Below are 24,248 nucleotides of genomic sequence, written 5' to 3' on the forward strand. Positions count from 1 at the left end.
AGGCCAAAAGCAAGAGTCACACTGCAGACTGCTAGAGCAACGAGCTGCCTGGTGAACCTGGTTGGTTTACAATGGTTGCAAAAGCAACCAAGTCAGTAGCCTCCCCAACCTGCCCACACAATGTATGGCTGCCACTGGCAGCAGCTTGGGACACGCCAGTGTCTACGCTTCCAAGAAAAGATGCTGCACCCTGCCTGCTCAATTATACCCGCAGCCAGTGGCATTTCATTTTTGCTAGAGACAGTAAAATCAGGTCTTGCTCCTCTAGTGAAAGAAAAAGGCAATAGCCCATAATAAACATATTTCAAAGCGTAGGTACCTACTATACATTCAGTCATCACAATTTTAATGCTCCTGAAGCCCAGTGGCCAACACGGTACCCAGCACCAAAGGAGACATCTCAAGGCCTTCGCTAGTGAATTTATTAGCATCATCACTTTCGATTCCCCTTGTTATACATCCAGCCATCTTATTTGCTTGTTTTGCAGCTGGCAATATGTCCCCAGTTGTCCACTGAGCTCAGATTTAGAATATTTCTCCTCCAAGTCATCAATTCAAATCCAGCCTGAGCTGACAGTGATCAAAAGTTATAACCACACTTGGCAGCCTCTCTAAAATGAGCTGGTGGTGTCAGGTGTCCACGCCACAGCTGGTGCTTATTGATCAAATAAAAGAAAGCAGACAGAACTGAAAGACCTGTTATATCTGAGACAACAGGGCTGCCACACTTAGCAACATGGCTGCTTGCAGCCATCCTGGGTCCAGTTTATCCACGGTCTAATTCCAGTGTAGTTACACCTGGAGCAAATCTGGTCCACTGGAAATTAAATGAAAAAAAATCACATTAATACTCTGATAATGAGCCCCGTTTGCACTTAAATAATAATAAAATTATGCAGGTAAAGTAAATAATGCAAAAGCTGTGGTTACAGTCGCATTCGGTCAGTTGTGATGCACACCCAGTATTTTACAATATGCATTCTAGGTCATAAAGCAGAATATATGGTATTGGGCTTAAAATTAATAGGACTAGAAAACACTCCACATGTACAAGGAGGGGGGTGTCTCATTAAGTTGCTGATGGAACCTTGGCATTTGCATTTCCTGATGCTTGGGATGTTGACTGCACAGCCCTGATGTTGTATTAACACAGCTCTTTGCAAGTCATTTGCTAGAATGTTTTTTGTTTTAAAGAAGAAGTCAAAAGCAAAACCAAAGGCAATGCAGCAAGATGCTTTTAAAAGGGAAAGGAAAAATGGCCAGAGCTATTCTGTTTGCCTTCCTATTCCTTGCCCTGCAGGCATGCACCCTGCTGAGCTAACCAAGTCCTTTTGCTCAGGGACTTCTCTGTTTGTGGCCCACCAGAGTTTGTAAGCTCCTGCCTCCAGGGTTAACTGGCTTGCAAACCTTACAGGTTCCCCTCCTTTTGCACAGCACAGCTTTACTCCTGGGGGAATTCTGCACTACCGTGCAATGCAGAATTTTGCAGAAATTAATACTGTGCACGCAGAATTTCCTTCCCCCACTCCCACCCACAGAAATGGGCTGCACTTGCTTCTGTCCACCACTGGGGGCCGCTGGACCTAGCAGAGCCTGGCGGGCACATAGAAGACACTGCCGGGGGGAGAGAGAGGGAGCTGGAGCATTCCCAGCAACTGCTGTTCTCAGCACGCCCTGAGGCGAGGAGGAAACTCCGTGCAAGCCCAGACGGAGCCATCAGGCTGCTTCCCCTGGGCTCTGGAGTGGGGGGGAGTGTGGGTATCTGGGAGGGGAGCACAGCTGGGCTCTGTGGGGGAGTGGGTGTGGGTGTCTGGGCTGGGGGGGAGGCCTGCGGCTGGGCTCTCGGGGGTTAAGGTGTATTGACTGGGGGGACACCCCGCAGCTGGGTCCTGGGGTTGGGAGGGTGTCTGGCCCCCCAGCTGGGCTCCGGGGGGGAGGAGGCAGAGAAACAGGAACTGGGTTGTCATAGGGGTTTCTTTAACTCTCTCCTTCTGGGGGAATTTTTGTGCGTGTCTGTATTGTTACAGTATCAGAGGGGTAGCCGTGTTAGTCTGGATCTGTAAAAAGCAACAGAGAGTCCTGTGGCACCTTTAAGACTAACAGATGTATTGGAGCATAAGCTTTCGTGGGTAAATGCCCACTTCGTCAGACGCAGTGGGCATTCACCCATGAAAGCTTATGCTCCAATACATCCGTTAGTCTTAAAGGTGCCACAGGAATCTCTGTTGCTTTGTATTGTTACAGATATACTTGCTGACAGGTATTTTGAACATAAAATTTGCAGAATTCTAAAATATTGTGAGCAGAATTTTGGGGAGGAGGGGGTTGAACAGAATGTTTAATTTTTTGGTGCAGAATTCCCTCAGGAGTAACAGTTTGTAAGTTCCTTTGACCAACTGAGGCCCTGAACCCACAAAGACTTTTCTATGGGTTTCACTTTACACTCGTGAATGATCCCATTGCCTCCAAGCACATGCTTCAATCTTTGCAGCACTGGAGCCTAACTGCATACTTAGTGTCTGCTCCCACCAACCCCACTACCAAGGATAGCGCTCACTCCTGAAACAGCCCCACTGGGGACCGCAACTCCCTCGATCTGAGGATGAATGCCACGCTTCAGGCAGCTGTAGCCAGTGCTTAATTTGCGCCGGGGCTTGCCAGGGCCACATCAGTTATGAAAGTAAAAAAATTGCTTGAGCCCTGGCACTTCTTTCATTACAAATTAAGCACCGGGCTGTAGCTCGCACAGAATGCAGCAGCGTGGCTGCTAGCCAGCAAATACAGGCAAGGAGGACATCAAGCCAATGCCCCTGGAACTCTGCTGGCTGTCCAGCCCTTTATGAACCGAATTTAAAGCCCTAATCCCAAATGACTAGGTACTCAAAAGGCTGGGTTCTCAGCCCAAAAGAGGCCTGTTTTGAAAATTTATGAGCATGTGAAAGGTAGGGTTTTATAATAGATATTCTCTGGGAATCTTTGCTCCAGCAGCAACTACAGACAGAGCTGGATTATAATATAATAAATGGAGATATACCTATCTCATAGAACTAGAAGGGACCCTGAAAGGTTAAAAAGTCCAGCCCCCTGCCTTCACTAGCAGGACCAACTTCTGATTTTTGCCCCAGAGCCCTAAGTGCCCCCCTCAAGGATTGAACTCACAACCATGAGTTTAGTAGGCCAATGCTCAAACCACTGAGCTCTCCCTCTCCCCAGCAGCCTGAGCACAACTGTCCCAGGGCCCCCGGCCCCAGCCCCCTGCAGTCATGTGATTACACCAAATCTCAGCTTTCATTTAAAAAAAGGAAATTTCTATTCCTCGTGGTTGCAAAGAAAAGCTTGAAAATGTGACCAAAGCATAAATGATGCAGCAACGTCTGCCTGAGTCTGCAGAGAGCCTGAGACAATCGCTCTGAGAGGGTGAACTGCCCCCATGCATCTCAATGGGATGTTAACTCTAAGACTCACTGCTCTGGGGGCACTGCTCAGGACTGTGTGTGTGGCAGGAGAGAAAGAGTATAGCATGGCCAGCCCACCCACGCAGATAGCATAGCAGCCAGGGTATAAGTACTGGGATCCCCTGCAGCCACCTCTGCCTCTCTGATGAGGAAAGGACTCTGCTGCCACTCCGACTGCTCCTGAGGAAATGGGGCCCAGCTGCTACTCCACATCCAGGAGAGGAAAAAGGCCCCATGCTGCTGGCCCAGCCTCTCTGGGAGAGATGGGAAGGTCCCTGTCACTGCCATGCCAAGTAGGGAGGCAGGGCCATGGAGCAGGGACAGAGCCTAGTTGTGGTTTGCGGAGGACCCTGGGTTGCCTTAACAACACAATAGCTAGAAATGATCGTTCTTTGGACTGGCGCCCTGGAGTCTGGCAGCTTGGTGTGGGTGCCTGTTCATGGACCAATGGTTGAGACCACAGCAAAACCCCTCTCAGCTCAGCCCCACTCCAGCCAGCAAAGGTAAAACTCTAGAGCAGCAACTGAGGGTCGGGCAGAAACAGGAGGCCAGAATCGGGGGAATGGGGAAGGGTGCTCTAGGGAAACACATCCAAACCAGGTGGGGATCCTCCAAAACTCAAGCCTGCCAGCAAGCAGAGCTGAGAGAACAAGGAGCAAGATGGAAACACCAGTGGATTTGGACACAGGTTGTGGAGCAGAAGCCAGAGAGGCACAGCTGGCGTACAGCCCAAGATGGAGAAGGAGCATGGGAAAGGAGCAAAACAACCTCTCACCTGCTACTGGCACTTGGGAATCAACCACAACTTCAGATCAAGAGAAGTACAGCTTTGGTGTGTCGATTAAGTGCTGCTTAATTATGAGACCATAGTAATGACTGCAAGAGGAAAGCTGTTTAATTAAACTGTCTGCAGACTGATGTCATCTTAGTGCCATGAGTGAGCAGGAGGATTTCAAAAGAGTCAAAGGAGGAATTAGCCACAGAGAATGGCAGGGAATTCTTGCATCGTCACAGGAGGATGTCAGGAGAGGGGTGCTGCACTGACACCTAGTGCTGGGATGTGAAAATACGCAGAGTGTAATCTGTTCCCCTTATCCTCTCTCTGGATCTACATAGACCAGGGGCCATGAGATAATGATGTTGTGGACTTCCCCGTTGTGGGTTCAACCATTGCGAGTTACTTTGCAGGAATGCTGGGCTAGTGATGTTTGATTAATGATGTATTCTGTGAGCTCCATGGCAAGCACTCAGGTTGAAGGTATGTTTTGGAATATGGAGTTCTCCACAATGCACAGATGTCAGGGCTGGAAAGGAACCGATACGTTGCAGCCCATAGGTGGCTGCAGTTAAATACTGGTTGTGTTTATGTGGGTGGCCAAGTGTTTTGGGATCTTTTGGCATGGAAGGCAGTGAGCTTCATGCTGACGACAGAGCTAACTCGGTGGTTCTGAGCAGCAGAAGCGCAGTGAACTGTGCAGGTGAACCCTGCTCCACGAGCGAGAGAGGAGCTCAGTCTCTATTGCCCCATCTGTCTTTGGCCTCTCTGCAAGGATTACATGAGGGTGGTAAGCATCAAACCAGGAGTGGGACCCTCAGGACGCCAGCAGACAATTCGTACTAACCCCTCTCCTGAAGTACAGTGCACCTGGGCTACTGATGGGCGTGCCACATCTCGCTGTGGGGCAAGGAGTCAGTGCCATGGACGTGTCACCAGTCTCCTGTCGGCAACGTCCCTTCCTTTGGGCCAGCCTCCGTTCCCTGCACCAGACCTGAGACCAGGGCTTGGTGCTCAGCAGGATGGTGAAGGGAAGAAATTCTCCACTCCAGGCCACAAGTTGTGGGGTTTAACCAGAAGATCCACATAGTCAAGCATGCACCAGCTCTGTCCCTCCCCAAGCACAGGTAGTAAAGAATGTGGAGCTCTGGGAGGGCTCCCCATAACCTGCCCCATTCCTGTGCAGCAGAAATCGTACCCATTTTGCTGCCCAAAGAGTGAGAATATGTGTGTGTGGGGGGGGTAGATGGAAGGGTGGCAGGCTGAAATCCTTTCAATAAATATTGAGAAGTGTGACCAGGTGCCCATCCTGTGATCATGCAGCTGCACAAAAGGCACAATAATGTGACTTAAATAATAACACAGCACTTTTCATCCCCAGAAAGCACTTTACAAAGGTGGTCACTATCATGATCCCCATATTGCAAACTGAGACCCTGGGAAAAGAAGTAGCTTGCTAAGGTCACCCAGCAAACCAGTGTCAGAGCTAGGAAGAGAACCAAGAGTCGCCTGAGCCTAAGTCTGTACTCTGTCCACTAGGCCACCCGTCTTCCGTACAGAAAGTGGTACTCAGATCTCTTCTGAAATGTTTTGCAAGAGCCAATTCTGTTTACAGATTATCCAGCCAGATCCATGGGCTGAAAAAATATAAAAATAACAAGAAAAAGACTCACTGAATCATTTTTTTTTAAATCTCATGGAATTTACTGAATACATGATTCATCAAACCATACTTGGCCAGCTTCTATCGCAAGCAATAGGGAAGCCCAAAGTGGGATTATTAACAAATGGAGATACATTCAGATGGAAAAAGGCTTCCGTGCAAGCTTGAATTTTCCCTTTCCTAGTTCCAGGCCATTGTTCCTCCTCATGACCCCTCAGGTCCCAGTGAAACATGACTTGTTGGAGCTAGCCACCAGTCTTGCTGTCATTCCGCATCACGTGCAGCAGGATCCATCCACATCCTGTGCTGTCCTTTCTGCATGTATAGTTCAATCAACTGGGCACCTCCCACTCCACGCCCGCTTTGCCCTGTAGGCTTTTATAAAGTGCCACGTGGGACAGAGAGAGGAATCAGGTCTGGGTGCAGCTTGCTAATTGTGTTGTGTATCCTGTTGAATCGTGACCACAGGGCAAAGAGACCCAATCTGCTGCCTCTGCTTGTGCATCACTCCAGTCCTGGAAAGATTACAGCCATTATCTCAGGAGGATCTTTGAAAAGAGACCCACAGACAAGCACTTAGGCTTCCAGCAGCATTGCACGATGCATTTTTTATCCATCCAGCTACCTGCAAATTATCCCTCGTCCTTGTCCATTAACTCCAACACATACACTCATGCATACACGAGGACATGCCTCAAACACATCAGCCAAAGAAAACACTGGCAAAGCAAACAACTTCAGAGGAGCGGATGGCTTTTATTTTACCAACTTTATCCGCACAGAATGCACTGGAGATTTTGGGATGCTGGAAGCACATGCAGCCGTTGTATACAGTACAGAGTGGAGTGAACATTTTCAGAAGAGAAGGATCAAAATGGATAACAAAGGCAATACAACAATATAGCACAAGGAGAAAAAAATCCAACCCCATCCATCTGGAAATGATCCCGCCTTCCTTTCCCCGTCAATCTAACAGGTGATTGACAGCCTCTGAACAACAATGTTTCAGGCCTATTTTCTCCCTGACCCTTGTCCACTGCCTTTGGATCTTCTTTAGTTCTGTGGAGAGTTCATCCTCTTCCTCGCTCGCCTTCATCCCTAGGAAATTAAAAAGAAAATCATGACACCTCATAGGTCACACGGGGCTTCCTCACTGTACAGGACGTTTCCCTAAACACAATCTGTACATCACTTGATACACCGAGGTTTAAGCTCACCAGTAAATGCAAGAGCAAGCAAGTCCAAGATGACCAGTCCATCTGCGCTTGCTGTGGGCAGATCGGCCTTTCCCATGATACAATAGCAGCTCCACCCTGCCTTCCTGGCTCTTTCCCTGCCTAACATGGTGAATTAAGAAACACCAGACTCCAAATCATCAGACAGGATACGCATTCCCAGCCCCTGCTTCTTACAGCATCATGCTTACTGTCCAGCAGTGAACTGTGGATGACTGTTCATGGGGAATCGCTGGGCTTCAAAATCTAGGAATTCCCTACAGAAGTCACTGGCATGGGGACGACTAATGAGCAATCACATCCCATTCCCTACTGTCAGGATTCAATAGATCGGCTACTGCATTTTGGTTGACCTTAATAATAACCCTTCGCACCTCTATAGCGACTTTCTTCCATGGAACTCAAAACTCTGCCAGCATTAATTAACCTACAAAATGCCTTTTGTAAGGGATCAACATCCCTATTATACACATGGATCAAACTTGCCCAAGTCCTTGTCCAAGCTGGGACTAGACTATGAGGAGTCGTTACTCCCGGTCCCCTGCTCACGATAGCACTAGCTAGATCTGATCCTAAACTGTCTTACAAGTATCGACAGATCATTCGTCACTATTTGTCATACACAAAGTGAAGCCAATATTGGAACGGTGTATATACTCAGGAGCGAGGACAATAGGACAGGATGGGCCAAGCTTGCAGCAGTTAGGCAAATGGGATGGAAGTAAGCAAATAAAAATGGAGGCTCTCGCAGAGCACGTCCTAGCCATGAAGTACACAGACTGTCTCACAGACTTTAAGGCCAGAAGGGACCATCATGATCATCCAGTCTGACCTCCTGCACATCACAGGCCACAGAACCTCACCCATCCACTCCTGTGATAGACTCTAACGTCTGGCTGAGTTACTCCTTATATCTTGATTTAAAGACTTCAAGTTTCAGAGAATCCACCATTTACTCTAATTCTAACCAGCAAGTGACCCATGCCCTGGGCTGAAGAGGAAGGTGAAAACCCCGCAGGGTCTCCCAAAGGGAGAGGTGGAACCTCATCACCTGCATTCAGTTAAGCCAAGGCTTGAGTAAGCTTTGGGCAATGCACTGTAGGTAACAACACTGAACTGGCTAGGTGGATCAACAGACACGGGGAGCTCCTAGGTCTGTCCCATCTCTTATCACTAGGAGTCTGTCTCGGCACTAAGGAGGAGACTGGGAATGGCTCTAAGAAATCAACCAAAAAGCAAGACCATTGGGAGCAACCAGCAAAGACAGATGGAGCAACACAACCAGTATGTCTCACAAGCTGTCACCTTAATGTTACATGATCCCAATTCACTGAGTCATATTCCTTGTAGAGCCCATTTCTCAGCTCCGGCAGGAACCCTTAGGGATACATTTTATATGCTGGCTGCAGTCGCAGCTCTGGAGCCCTGACAGCCACTCCATAAGGAATTCATGCCCATGCTGTCACTAGAGCTGCTAGCTGTTCTCTTCAGATGGACTCACCTCGTCTGCTCTGGCACGTCCCATATGTGGCCTCCTGACTAATTATACAGCATACGGATCTGGGATCTCTGAGGTCAGCTGTAGATCCACCAAGCTACCTTTCCCCTCCAGAACACCGGGGACAGAGAAAGGCAGGAATCACGCCATATCTGAAAGAAAAGGAGAGATGGGGCCACACGTCAGTCTCAACCTGAACGTCTGTCACTCCTGAGGATCAGATCATTATTTTGAGAGCACTTACATGAGAGATACCATCGCTCCCAGCACTGCTAAACAGGGCCTTGCCTAGGTCCCATCCAGGTCACCGAGCACAGACCGGGCTGCAGGAGAAGCTTCTGGCTCTTGGCTCTGTAATGTTTTTGTGGCAAAACTGAAAAACGCTGCAGGAGACATTTTCATTTTGCAATTGTTGCCAACCGGTCAGGAGGCGCTGCCGATGAGGAGCTGCAGAGAGAGCTGGGGTGGAGGTGGAACATGGCCTGCCAAGGGTGCAGGGGCAGCCAGACCTGGGGTTTAGCAGGAGGGTTTCTGAGATGATGAGTGCATTGCTGTTTGTAGTGGGAAAGGGGAACGGAAGGAGGTTGGGGAGTGCAGGACCCTGACATGGGGGTGACCCCATTACAGGGGGCTCAAGGAGAATCAGAGCCATCAGAGATCAAAAGGCCCAATTGGATCATGGAGGCCTGGTCCCTGCCGAAGCAGAGCTGGTCCCTTAGGTACGGAAAAGACAAAGCTGGCACCAGTCAAGCCCAGGATGTATGCTAGCTCTGCCACAAAAGAGCTGCAGGGGACTCTGTAGGGTCGCTTAAAGGCCCTGCCCCTTCCAGGAGCGGAGCCTGCAGCAGCTGCATGATCCGACTTCACGCCGTGCTCGTAGTAGACCACGGGGATCCAGCCGGGGTATTGTTCCCTCTCTGCCTGCTACACAGCTCCTCCTCCTGCCCATTCCTCCACCACTTTGGGGATGGTATAGGGGAGGTATAGGGGATGCCCTTGGGGATGCTATAGGGAAGGCACCGCACAGGCTGGGGAAGCACTCCATGGCTGATGGATACCAGGCCCCAGAGATCCTTAAGGGTCCTGGGACAGAGCCCAGGGGTCAAAGAAACCCCCTTCTCCCATACAATAAACCTGGGAGAGGAGAAAGCACCTCCCTTGCCCCACCCCCCCCCACTGCACTGAAGGACAGCTGCCCCACCCCTTTCTTCTAGCCTTGATGGCTCAGCAGGGCTTTGCAGCCCTGGGCCTCTGTGCAGGACCCAGAGAGAGGCAGGCTGTGCAGAGGAAGGGAGTGGAGAGGGGAGGTCTCTTGTATGCTCCTTGTCTCCTCACCCCAAAGCAGTTCCATCACCTGCCCCCAGAGAGCAACACACACCCCGGCCACAGCATCATCACAGGTGAGGATCAGTCGGGCCACCGCGGAGCCGGCTTATGTGCCCCATAATCCCAAGAAAGCATGAGCCAGGGGTTCCTCGGTCTGGGAAGCAACAGAACCTATAAGAGGGACAGACACCGGTTCCCAGAGGCTTCTCCTCTCTTACTGACGTGTCCGCTGCAGCAGAACTCGCAGAGCTGGGAGAAGCAGCATCCGGCTGGAGCATCAGACTAGATTGCTCCATATTCAGGCGACAGGCAGGCTGGAATCTGGTCAGATCTCAAACTAAGCCGGGGCCTGGCAGTGCTTGGATGGCAGAGCTCTGAGAGGTGCTAGAGGGCACTGTGCTACTATGGACAAGCCGGAAAACCAGTCTCTGATCCCACAGCAGGAGAGATCCCTCTGGCATCCTGGCCAAATCCCCAATTACACTTATCACACCAGCTCCCCTATATTCCCCCTTTACTTTCACCTGGAGAAGCTATTGCTCATTCCCTGTTAAAAACTGTTGCATAGTGTTGCTGCTGCACCCAACCCCAAAGGTGTCTGCATTGCTGTGGCAGGAGAGTTATCCCTATGTCTACAGCCTGTAAAACGTTTCAGAGTCCTTGTGGATGAAAGATGCTATAGAAATATCTATTCTTATTCACTCTGATAAGACTAGAGGCAGTTGAAGTTGGAGGGTTATTCATTAGTAGGATAAAACAGCAGCACAATGGCCATTTCCAGGGTTGAGAAGCTGAAAAGAGTGATACTGAAAGAGACTAGAGGGGTTACTGTAAATGAGCCTGTGACATGACACAGCAGCAAAAGAAATGACTGTATATTTGGGCTATCTGTACACACCAGCACCGTGCCCCAGAGCTGAGAGGGCAGAACTCTGGGGAGACCCCACCTCAACAGCTGCAGGACTCTGGGCACCGTGACACCAGAAACAGATCAACAAAGTGCAGGGAAGTTAGAGGGATGCAACAGGGTGGTTAAGGGGTTTATGAGAAAAGGGTGGAGCTAGGCATGTACCGCAGGGCTAAACAAATCACTAAGTGGATATGCATCTAATGCAGGTATTTTCCTTCACTAATGTCTATGAGTTTGTAAAGTCAGAGCCTGAACCAGAGCCTAGAGCTCTTATCTCCAGCAACATACAGAAGTTTTCAGAGTAAATCCCCTAGAGCAGCCTAGCTAGTTCTTCTGGTTTCCTTAACACACACACACACCAAAAAAGATGCTGGTGAGATATGGACATAGTAGAATGGTTTAAAATGAATGGCTCATACTCAGACCAGCATGGGGTACCCACTGCCCAATCACTGGCTTATCAGGGGCTAATGTCTGCCTTGGCTTAACAACCCAGACAGTTTCAGGGGAGGTGCACAGGCCAGCAGAAGGTTTGTTCCACAACCTCTACTGTCCATTGCCACTGAGGATCAAGATGGGAGTGGGACAGTCTGACCCACCTGCACCAGCTCTGCCAAGGTTCACACTTGAAAGCATTTGAACAACTCGCCCAAAAATGCCCTGATGCTCTGATCTTCAAAGATCAGACTTTTATAAATATCTCCAACTTCAACATTACCACCTGCCCAGGCCAGGCATACAGCGACCCACATCCCAGCTTGGAAAGACTCCAGAAATCAGGCAGCTCAGTAGGACAAACTTGCCCTTCTCTCTGCGGCATTGAACAGTGCTGAGATAGACAAGGCAGAGCCAAGAAAGTAAAAGTGGGAAGCAGAGTCTGAGGGGCCATAGAAGACGATTTGTAGGCACATGTCCTCCAAAACACACATCCGCTAACTCCTCCCCATCCCACAGAGAATTCCACTGGACAGTAACCACTGCATCTTCTATATACCAGAATCCTCAAGAAAGTGATCTCTTTGTCTCTTAAAGGCTGCAATAAAGAGGATGGTGATCAATTGTTCTCCAGGTCCACCAAGCATAGGACAAGAAGTAATCAGCTTAGGTTTCAGCAAGGGAAATTTGTTAAATATTAAGAAATCTTATTAACTATAAAGATAATTAAGCTCTACAGAGGTTGTGGAATCCCCGTCATTGAAGGTTTTTAAGAACAGGTTGGACAAACACCTGTCAGGATGGTCTTGGTTTACGTGGTCCTACCTCAGTGCAGGGGGATGGACAAGATGACCTCTGGAGGTACCTTCCAGTCCTGATTTCTATGATCTAGGCATTTATACTGCACCCATGACTTCTAGGCACCCAAACTCTGAAACTTTCCAACTTCTGTTGGGGAGACTGAGCCAATACATCTCCACACACACATTTTCTTGGACTGCCCATACATACAAACATTTTGGTCACACATACAGAAAGATGTTGACCCACAATCCAGTCAAAAAAAACCCCAACACATCACATACTTGGAGACATGCATGAAATAGCAAAGGAAGATGTTTATTCAGAATCTTAGCAATAGCAGCATAGGAATACCTCACCACTCTGTGCTTCCCAAGAGTCAAAGCTGTCACTACCAGGAGTAGGAGACATGGAACAGCTCACAGCTTGGACTGGACAGTCCCAAGATGGAGTTTGAGGAACGCTAGCCATGAACTACAATTAATTATCTCTTTAAAATATGTAAGAAACAAAGATAAACAGCAACCTCAAGCTGAACTACATCCCACTGTAACTAGAAAACTGTGTTAGTCTCTCATTTAGATGCTGGATAAATAATGCTGACTTAACCAGTTATAGCAAGTCTGCCTCAAACACCCATGTGCCTAGCTGTATAGCAATATGGTGCTATCTATGTAATTATGGAGAATCCAGGTCAACATCTTCAAAGACCTAACTCCAATAAAATATTGACCTCAGTAGTGGTGGCCCTATGCTTTTCTCTTTTTAGAAAGTGCCACCTTGAAAACCTCTATATCTGTGTGTGTATTTCTCATGTATTTTTACCCAGGTTCTTACCTGGAAATATCCTGTCAAAGCACAAATAAACTGTTTTAAAAGAAAGGCGAGGGGACACGGGTTGAATGAATGATCCCAAAGTCCCACTGATGTTTTGTGATTGAATGACACAAAGCAAACCCAGACAGCCCAGAGCATTCGGCCAATGGTTTTGGTTTGTATCTAATGTGAGATGGATTGATTATTAATTTCCAGGTTTCCACTTAAGTATGGTGTCAAAATCTGGCAAACTGATCCACAACTGATCACAGAATGATAAGTACAATGTTTAAATAGACCATTTCTGTCATAGGTCAACAACTGACCCTCTTATTGGAAGTCCAAGGGAATGAGTTCCCTGTGCGTCCTATAGTATAGTCAGCAGTTCATTCCCTGACTGCTTCCTCCAGGCCAGGATTTAAGGAAGCCCTGTATGGTGCCATGAGACAGCACAGGCTGTATTAGCCTGGGAGCTAGAGAACCAGTGAGGACCTGATTCCCTTCTACGATGAGATAACTGGCTCTGTGGATATGGGGAAAGCAGTGTATGTGATATATCTTGACTTTAGCAAAGCTTTTGATACGGTCTCTCACAGTATTCTTGCCAGCAAGTTAAAAAAGTACGGATTGGATGAATGGACTATAAGGTGGATAAAAAGCTGGCTAGCTTGTCGGGCTCAATGGGTAGTGATCAACAGCTCAATGTCTAGTTGGCAGCTGGTATCAAGCGGAGTACCCCAGGGGTCGGTCCTGGGGCCGGTTTTGTTCAACATCTTTATTAATGATCTGGATGATGGGATGGATTGCACCCTCAGCAAGTTCGCAGATGTCGCTAAGCTGTGGGGACAGATAGATATGCTGGAAGGTAGGGATAGGGTCCAGAGTGACCTAGAAAAATTGGAGGATTGGGCCAAAAGAAATATGATGAGGTTCAACAAGGACAAGTGCAGAGTCCTGCACTTAGGACAGAAGAATCCCATACACCGCTACAGGCTGGGGACCAACTGGCAAAGCAGCAGTTCTGCAGAAAAGGACATGGGGATTACAGTAGACGAGAAGCTGGATATGAGTCAACAGTGTTCTCTTGTTGCCAAGAAGACTAACGGCATATTGGGCTGCATTAGTAGGAGCATTGCCAGCAGATCAAGGGAAGTGATTATTCCTTTCTATTCGGCACTGGTGAGGCCACATCTGGAGTATTGCGTCCAGTTTTGGGCCCCCCATTACAGAAAGGATGTGGACAAATTGGAGAGAGTCCAGCGGACGGCAATGAAAATGATCAGGGTGCTGGGGCACATGACTTACGAAGAGAGGCTGAGGGAACTGGGCTTGTTTAGTCTGCAGAAGAGAAGAGTGAGGGGGGATTTGATAGCAGCCTTCAACTACCTGTAGGGGTGTTCCAAAGAGGATGGAGCTCGGCTGTTCTCAGTGGTGGCAGATGACAGAACAAGGAGCAATGGTCTCAAGTTACAGTGGGGAGATCTAGGTTGGGTATTAGGAAACACTATTTCACTAGGAGGGCGGTGAAGCACTGGAATGGGTTACCTAGGGAGGTGGTGGAATCTACATCCTTGGAGGTTTTGAAGGCCCGGCTTGACAAAGCCCTGGATGGGATGATTTAGTTGATGTTGGTCCTGCTTTGAGCAGGGGGTTGGACTAGATGACCTCCTCAGGTCTTTTCCAACCCTAATCTTCTATGATTCTACGGTTTATGTGTGACCAGCAGCCTCAGTAAAAAATCTCTGTTATATTCATTATGACTAAGTACTGTCTCTTCCCTGACAACTCAGGACTCTGTCCCTGCAGAACAAGACTGAGGCCCACAGGCAGTGTGTTTCGTACTGCCCCATGTGCTGCACCCATTCTTCACAGCTCCCGTCTCCAGGGCCCTCAATTTGGCTTCTTGCCCCAGCGTTAAATTCTCTTAACAAAGAGTATGGAAAAGGTGCACAGAATGTCAACATCTGGCCATGGCACCGCAGCAAACAGGCACCCGAGGTCTGGGGAAGTGGGCAATATCAAGGAGAAATAGGAAGTCATCCACTAATTTATTATCTTGTTAGTCAGACCTTAGATGGAAGCTCGTTAGGGTGCAGCTTGTTGATCACTGATACAATAAAACCATCTGCTTGGTGTTTGGCAACCCAGGGCAAACAAAGGACATGTATGAGCACAGTCCAATCACATTCCACAGACATGCTACTCAAGCAATTTACAGCTCTAACGGGAACGTTACCGGCGCCGTGGGGATGAGACTAGGAAGGGGCAAAGGGGCGCAAGCGGCTTGCACTGGTTTGGATGCTGATAAGAGGCAGGGGCCTTTACAAAGGGGGGGAAGGAGTACAAGGAGCAGACGCGTAGTTCCGGTCACCTACAGAGGTGAGGAGGGTGGGATGGAAGAAGAGAGCGTCTCTCTGCAGAATCCATAAGCCGATTCTGCTCACCAGGGAAAGAGGGCAGGGGGGAGGGGCAGGATCAAGTTCACATAGATTCACCACAACACTGCTAGAGGGAGCAAGTAAAATGGTTCCACGTTGAGCTGGGAGGATCAGCAGGAATGGGTCTCTAATGCAGACAGAGAATACAGATGCAAACGAGTCCCTTGACAGAAAGGCCTGGGCACTCGTCATAAATTATGCGGCGCCGCACCTAGCAGAGGAACACCCATTGTCCCTTATCGGTGTCATTGTGCCATATGTTTCAGTTGATCTGTCAAACCCCAGTGAGCTTTTGTGGGAGCCTTCAGGTTTGTGCTTATCAGGGATTAAATCACCAGCATAAATCTATAGTTTGGCTTTTATTTTTGCTGGACATTGATGGGACCACTTAGAACACAGAAGATAAACTACGTGTAGGCTCCCAGACCCTCCCTGTGCCCCAAGGAGCTCTCCCCACCCCACTCAGGCACCCCCAGCTGGTCCAGACTTGACATCATGGTCCAAGCTCTGGTTAACCCTGTCTCTGCCACACACTCCTCACACAAAGGATCTGTTGCAGCAGGAGAGTTTTACAGCGCTCTCTCTCTCTCTCTCTCTCTCACACACACACACACACACACACACACACAATTATCCACAAACAAGAATAGCTATTTCTCAGCAGGTGTGGATCAGCAAAGCTCCATCAACTTTATTGACTTCATTGATCTATATCAGCTCTGGATCTGGCCCAGTCTCTATTACAATTCTGAATCCAAAATTTTGCATCTTAGCAAAAGCAAATAAAACCATGAATCCTGGCCAAGAGGCCACCGCCCATCTTCAGCCCAACAGCTTTGTCACCCAATGGACTGTATACCATTCCACTGCACTTCTATCAGAACATCAGCTCTGCAGGGAACGGATGCTTGTCAGCCACATGGGTGTTCTCATGGTCACCGGTCACATGGGACAGACTTCATTATAAATATAAATGGAGAATTTTGCATATGATTTGGGCAGCGGAGCCTGTGGTCCTGGAGTGAGCGTCCACCCGCAGAGAATTCTAGTTTGAATGTATTAATACTTACCCCTGGATTTCTCCATTTCCATTCAGGTTATTGGCCAGTTCACCATCCCCCCCATTTAGGACCGCATTACATTTCCAACTTGCTCCAGCCCCTTATCCTAGGTTCCCATGGAAAATGCACAATCCTGAAGCCTCCTTGCTTTTCTTTAAACATTTATAGTCACCCCTTCGGGGACTAAGGCGAGGCCGTTCATGTAACAGAATCTGGACCAGCTGGCCCTCTTATGATCCGCCCTCAAAGCCTTTACCACATTTTGCCGTATGATGGCATGGGAATTCACTTTGTAACAGTTTAGCCAGTGTTGCTGTCCAGCTCTTGGCATACAAAGCCCCAACTTCTGTCATCTCAGCTCTGCCCAGCCAGGATCTCAGCCAGTCACATGGTCTAATTCAGAACTAAGGGATCTGGTTCAGGCTCCACTATCCAACCCTCTGCAGCCCCCAAAGGTGACTCCTTCTTGTTTGGCGATATTGCTTTCTTTCCCCTGCACATCAGCGGCCTGGTTTCCAAAGGGGCAGAGCACCCGCAGCTCCACATGACATCAGTGGCTCAGAAGCTCTGAAAATCAGGCCATAAAAGTTTTAGCGACTTGCTCCCTCCAGAGGGTGCTGTAGCCAGCCCTGTCTGGTCTGTACCTGCTCTAATGGCTCTTCGAGGAGATTTCACGAGGGTCATTCATCTCCTTCCACCTCAGGGGTAAACCATCACACATACAGGGACCAGGAGAGGAAGGAATGATCTCTTGGCTGAAAGCAAAGGACTCAGAAGAGGACACCTTGGTTCTCTTCCCAGTTCTACTACAGACTGGCTGGGTGACCCTGGTCAAGACACTGAACCTTTCCAAGCTCCCTGTTCCCCCATCTGTAAAATGGGGATACCACCCAGACGTGTATATGAGGGTTATTTCATTAATACACCTCTACCCCCATATAACGCTGTCCTCGGGAGCCAAAAAATCTTACCGCATTATATCCAACTTGCTTTGATCCGCCGGAGTGTGCAGTGCCCCCCCCCCCCCCGGAGCACTGCTTTACCACATTATATCTGAATTTGTGTTATATTGGGTCGCGTTATATCGGGGTAGAGGTGTATTTGCAACTCACTTTGAGATCCTCAGGATAAAGCTGGCTCAGAATTACAAAGTACTATTATGATTCATTATTATCGCAGGCGGTGCAGGTACAGTAACTCCTCACTTAACGTTGTAGTTATGTTTCTGAAAAATTCAACTTTAAGCGAAACAATGTTAAGCGAATCCAATTTCCCCATAAGAATTAATGTAAATGAGGGGGTTAGGTTCCAGGGAAATTTTTTTCACCCGACAAAAGACTCTCTCTCTCTCTCTCTCTCTCTCTCTATATATATATATATATATATATACACACACACACACACACATACAGTATAAGTTTTAAACAAACAATTTAATACTGGTACACAGTGATGATGATCGTGAAGCTTGGTTGAGGTGGAGGAGTCAGAAGGTGGGATGTTTCCCTTACTGCTAAATGATGAACTAGCAATTGGCTGAGACCTCAAGAGTTAACTCTCTCACTCTACAAGGCAGCAGGAATGGAGGAGGATATGCACATTTCCCCTTTAAGTACACTGCCTTGTTAATTAGATCAGCTTGCTGAGACCTCAGCTGCTGCAAGCTCCGTCCATCCAGAGCCCTGGTGTGTCCCCCATGCTCTATGGAAGATGGGGTAAGTGGGGTGCAGGAGCAGGGGGAGGGGGACAGGGGACACTGACATTAGCCCTCCACTTCCTTCCTTCCCCCCCGCACAGCAAGCAGGAGTCTCAGGGAGCAGCTCCAAGGCAGAGGGTAGGAGCAGCACATGGCAGTGGGAGGAGGGACACAGCTGAACTGCCGGCAGCTGCTGCACAGGGAATTTAGGGGAGCGGGGAGCTGATGGGGAAGCTGATATGGGGGCTGCCAGTCCACCTTGGTTCCAAGCCCCCACCAGCTAGCTGCAACAGGCTGCTCGTCCTGCAAGCAGTGGACAAAGCAGGCGGCTGCCAAACGAGGTTAGAAGGGAGCATTACACAACTTTAAACAAGCATGTTCCCTAATTGATCAGCAACATAACAACAAAACAGCATTAACCGGGACGACTTTAAGTGAGGAGTTACTGTAGTGATGCCTATAGTTAAGGTTACCTGATGCTTTGCATTATAAGACCTGGTTTTCAGTTGCTTATAACTGCCAAATTTTAACCATTGAGACTGACTGGCACATCCAAATTTAGTGTATGCTTTTGACATTAATATCTCGGTGCCTCAGTTCCCCACAGTATTTGATAATGTAATTAAAGACTGGCTCATAATGCAGATGCACAAGGAGGCTGAATTAAGATGGCCCAGGCAACACTAACTCTAGCATTTTCTAAAGTTTGAGTATTTGACTTTGCAATCTTAACATTCTTTAATGTGGTTTTTGCTATGTAATTATATAAAAACAGTGCACATATAGGAGTCCCAGTTCAGTTCCTTACTACAGTTTTCATGGCACTCCTGTATTCCCAAACGTGTCCAAATCAAATATTAATAGCTAGTGTGTCAGAAAATTTCATCACATGCATCCCCTATGCTGCAGGACTGTGTCAGTGTAGGAGAACCAGAGTAAAATTGACCTGACAAACAAATGAAACAGGCAAGTCTATTTTAAATTGTCCAAACTGAATAAAATGCAAAAAAAATTGACTTGCAGGAAAAGTAAACTAGATTTTAAACATTCATTGACTTCTAATAATCTATGGTGTTGTTAATTCCAGATGCAAGAAAATGAATTATTATTTTTAAATACATGATTTTAATCTGAGTGTCTCTTTAAACATAAAGTGGTAATCTTTTTACTTCTAAGTACCTAATTTGGGGGATTTTTCTGCAACACAGCAGCGGGGAAGAATTGTACCCTGAATAGGTTAGGATCTCACACAGTCCTTTTTAGTAAAACATTTCAGTGCACCATTAAGGACAGGTGCTGCCTATTAACCTTAATTAATCGAGTTGATTTTTGTTCTCAGGTGATGCTAATCAGCTAATAGGTCCTTAATTAGGCCTTGTGAAATGTCAGGCACAGAAAACAAGCCATTTAGCCCAGCCTGTCCAATCCAGCCCCATGCACTGGACTTTTTTATATTTATATCGACTGCATCCTCCCTAGTTTTCTGTGCATCTGGGAAAGCTGCAAATGGTTTGAATCAACAATCCCGTAATCATTTCAAGATACTGTCTCTCTGTCATTCCCAGTCTAAAGCTGGTACTGAGCCATGAGTTTGTATCAGGTCTCTCCTGTCCCACTTTCTTGTAACTGGGTTTCACTACATGGGAGTGGAGGCCTTGGAGACCTCGGGACTATCACACATGGTTTTCTAGGACAAAGTGTTCCAGTTCTGAGCTCCATACAGCACCCTAAGTGCAACAGAGACCCAACTCTTGCACTGGCATGTTTTTCATCACTAGCAACGCTGGCTATACGGCCATGCTCTGCATTCTCTACAGCAATGGTTCACTCTGTGAGCCCTTCCTAAAGACCCTCATGGACCCATGTCCCTTCCTGACACCCCATTCCCTCAATGCTTCGTTCTGCAGACAACCAGGGAGGGCTCCAAGGGCCCCGGTGATACAGGGACCAAAGTGTGAAAAGCACTCCTTACACTGTGTCCCAGTGTCTCAGCTACTCCAGGGCCTTGGGCGAAGCTGTTAATATCATCCTGGGACCCCCTGGAATCCCGGTGCTGACTAAAGGCCAATATCAGATCCAGTTTCTCAGGCGTTCCCTGGCACACAAAGTGTCGCTTCATTTTGCGTCCTGTGATTTTCTTGCATCTCATCCAGCATGTTAAAATCTGGGTCCCAAACAGCCTCCCATGGCGAGATGGCTACTGTTATGAGCATTCTGGAACATTTAGACAGATTGATCTTTAACCTGAAACGCCTGATTTGAGCAGCACATTGTTCCTTATGCAAACATACTCCCCACAGCCCTTACCTAGGCCATTTCGCCCTACCTACCTTCTACATACTCCAGTCCCACTGCCCTTTGTTTATTGTCAGGGAGTTATAAAGCAGAGTCAGATGAGCAATGGGTGCAACACAGATCAGACTGGTGAAAAATGGATTCCTGGCTACCTTTGGGACTTATGCACCTGCTCAAACCAAGCAAGGCTTTGCAGCTGACATTCCCGAGACAGGAGCTCTTGAGTACTGAAATCTATGTGGAGGGTCTGTGGCTGCAGAACTCACTGCCTCTGGCAGTATGGAGGAAGAGCCAGAGTTTACTGACCTTTACAGCACGCTGCAAGACATATCTGCCCAGGAGACTGTTGCTAGTGTTATTTGAGATTGGTTGGTTGGGGGGTGGCTGTCTATTATGAGCTATGTAATTCACATATGATTGTATTTAATTTATGCTTTGCACCAAGGTCCCAGATCAAGCGATGAATTTAAAAAACAAAATGCAAAAGATCAGTCAGTCCCTCTTACTTAAGCTCTCCTGTAATACAATGACAAGAGGACAAGCACTGAGAAGCAGATAAATAGACACAAGGATTATTTAATGCATGAGTCACAGCCTGAAATCCAGATTCAATTTTTACTCAGAGTAAAATCAGAACAGAAGCGCTTCGGGATTTGGCCATCTATCCATCCACCCAACTCAGGTTTTAACATTGCTCCAGAAACCAGCTGTATAGGATGTATCTGGTATCGTCCTTCCTCCTACAGAAGCTAACCTACATCTGTGATACCCTCTCTGGACAGCAGCAACCATGCACTGAGCTCAGGAGAGAAGATACATCTTCTCACTTGGCAAATTCACACACCAAGACACTGTACAAGTCCTGATGGAATCCAAGTCATCACCTGCAATTGTGACCCATACCCACTGTGAAAGATGCCCAGGAGCACTTGAAGAGGAAAACCTATGGCAAGCCATAGTCCGTCCAACTCTCAGGACAGCATCTCTGGACCCAGCAGACCCGGCAACATCTCACCTGATGCCAAACCTCCCATTTTTGACCAAGAAACTAGAGAAGAAGCGTCCCCCGACACACCTATTCACCAGCAGTATCCTGGACTCTTCTCAGGCCTGGTCTACACTACAGAGTTAGGTCACCGTAAGGCAGCTTACATCGACCTAACTTTGTAGGTGTCTAAACTAAAATGTAGCTCCCACCAATGTAACTTGCCCACTACACCGACTTAATGACTCCATCTCTGCAAGAAGCGCAACACTTAGGTCGATGTTGCTAGTTCGGCGCAGTGTCAGTGCAGACACTGAGTTGTTTATATCGACTGTTGCTGCCTTTCAGAAGCCAACCCACAAGGCACCACACTGGCAGTACAATCGGTACAAGTGCTCCTGGTGAAGATGCGCACTTAATTACTGCAGTGGTGTATGTCGACGTAACTTAGGTCGACTTAATTTTGTAGTGTAGACTTGCCCTCAGTCGGGAACCATGCCGGCCCTGGAACAGAGACGGTGTTGGTAGTGTTTGTGGATGACCTCCCCTGTTAATAGATCCTTCTGCATCTGTCCTCAGCTGTCAGGACTGTGGACCATGACATGCTACTGTCCCACTCAGAGATCCAAGAGTCTCCCTTTCCCCATTCTCCCCCAATTCCAGTCTTACATCACAGTGGCTGTGACCCTTCTTCCAGCTTAGGAAGGTCTGATGTGGGGTCCTGCACAAGGCTTGCCCTCCCTCCCCATATCCCCAAGGGTTGAGCATTCTCCCACAGGGCTCCACACCAGTGCTGGCCTTGAAGCAGAACACAAAGCAAAAGGACCAAGCTTGGATCTCCCAACTGGATTCCCAGTAAGGCAGAGCCTTGCACAAACTGGCATCCATGCAACCTTGCCAAAGGTCTCCAGGGAAGCTCACACACACAACATGGATGCAGAGCAAACTCTGCTCAGGAGAGCAGCTTTCTGGATCCTCCATTCTGGCAGACACCGAGTTCCCCAATGGCCTTGGTGAGCTTCTCCATTAAATATCCCATCTCCCATTCTTCTCGCAGATTTATACCAAGGTCAAGAAGAAGCTGTTGAAACCAAGCCATGTAATCATGCATAATGACAGCTCCACCACACACAGAGCCCCTTGTATCTCTGTTCTCGACTTCAGCACCTCCACTAGCCGGGCCCCTGGCAGACACTGCTCACACCCACTCCAAAGCCTGAGACACTGTCACTTCGCACCTCTCCTGCCTGAGGAGAAATGAGGTCCCAGTGAGTGAAGCGAGGGACAGAGCACTACTGGCACTGAGGAGAAGGCCCCAAAGAAAGTCCTGGTCAAGCAGTTACAGACATGGCAAAGAAGCAGGCAATAGCTTGGAAGAATAGAGGCACAGTTTTTGCTTTGTGCTTGAAGTCCTAGATTCCAATCCCAACCGATCGGCTGGGTAGACACTGAAAGTTGTCCTGCTTTAAATGTAGTAATATTCCAAAAGGGAATGGATGTGCAAATGGATAACAAGGAACTCCAGGTTTATCACAGTTATTGCGAGACTGAATGTGGGGGGCAGATTATCCCACAGCTGCTCCCATCGGGTTCTGACACCTTCCTCTGAAGCATCTGGCACTGGCCACTCTGAGGGAGAGGATTCTGGACTGGATCAATTGCAATGAGACATTCCTGCCTGGAGAGGGGTCACACAGAGATTGCTTGTGCGTCTATCCCAACCTTGGGCCTGAGACAGCAAGCCTTCAAGCCTCCTCTCCCACTCAGGAACGTCGCCTTGAGTGGGCCCCACCAGAGACATCTGGGAACTGCTGCCACTGTGCGTGTCTGACAGCCTCCTTGCAAGGGGGAGATGCTGTGGTAGAACAATCAAGTCCTTGTATAGGGCTGGCTGGTGACAACCTCCTCCTGTTGTGGTAGCACCTTCTAAGAAAGGGAGAATGGTCTTGTGGGAAAGACCTAGGGCTGGAAGCCAGCAGACTGGGACTCTGTGTGATCTCATGCAAGTCATTTTACCTCCTTGTGCTTCAGTTTCCCCAGGGCTGCTAGTACTTCCGTAGTTTGCTCCCTCCAAGGGCTGATTAATGTTTGGAGAGTGCTTTGAAGGGGTACGGCATTGCGTGTCACATAGCCACTTCTAAAAATACTTCAGCAAGGTCCCCAAACAACTGCCATAGCACAACTCTCCACTGGGATGGGCTGGGACTGCACAAACCACTGGGGTTTCAATAAATGGCATCATCCGGCCCAGGAACAGGCGCCAGACTGGGATGTACCATAGTGTGCAAATGGACTGTTTGTAACTGGCTGAGGGAAGCCAGTGCAAACAGAGGCCAGCTCCTCCAAGGAGCAGCTGTCACTCCCTTTGTTGTCCGTTGGATACACAGCTCCTCTTGGGGAACCCTGCTTGCATTGTGTATCACATAATGTTATTCAAGCAGTTCTTGGAGCTCTGGAGCAAAACCGTATAGACAGCCTGCTCAAAGCCCCATTGCTGAAAGCACCAGGCTCTGATAATCACATCACTGCTTAGGGCCGGGTCTGGGAGATGTGACTGTCCATGTCCGGCTATGGATGTATGCACAAGAATTCCCATTACCACTCAGCAACAATAACCAAAGGGAGAGGTATTACCTACGTACATTAACCTTGCCCTCCAGTCTATATGAACTAAGACAGGCCCTGGGTTTAACACCTTTGGGGCATGCCTGATACACTTTTCTGTCATTATCACACATCCCTTTTCCTGTTGTTGCTTTATCTTGCAAAGTGGTTTCAATACACTGACCAGGCCCTGTAAAATGCAATTGAAAGGAATTCCTTAGACACTCACATGACCTCCTGATAATGAGCATGCGA

At 48.2% G+C, this 24,248-nt stretch overlaps 1 protein-coding gene across 3 annotated transcripts in view; it reads right to left on the reverse strand.

The window, feature by feature from the left end:
• NRG2 (neuregulin 2) overlaps window positions 1–24,248 on the reverse strand; it is a 331,862-nt gene that overhangs the window by 196,306 nt on the left and 111,308 nt on the right. The window contains exons 3-4 of one of the 3 annotated variants that reach the window (XR_004646758.1): window positions 8,630–8,778; window positions 6,455–6,991 (exon numbers count right to left, since the gene is read on the reverse strand). The exons of the other annotated variants lie outside the window; for them this stretch is intronic. The gene's annotated coding sequence lies outside the window, so the exon portion shown is untranslated. Of the gene's footprint in view, window positions 1–6,454; window positions 6,992–8,629; window positions 8,779–24,248 lie in introns of those variants that run through there. 3 annotated transcript variants of the gene reach the window in all.

This window comes from Trachemys scripta, chromosome 8, assembly GCF_013100865.1.
Source record: "Trachemys scripta elegans isolate TJP31775 chromosome 8, CAS_Tse_1.0, whole genome shotgun sequence".
Taxonomy (NCBI): Eukaryota; Metazoa; Chordata; order Testudines; family Emydidae; genus Trachemys; species Trachemys scripta.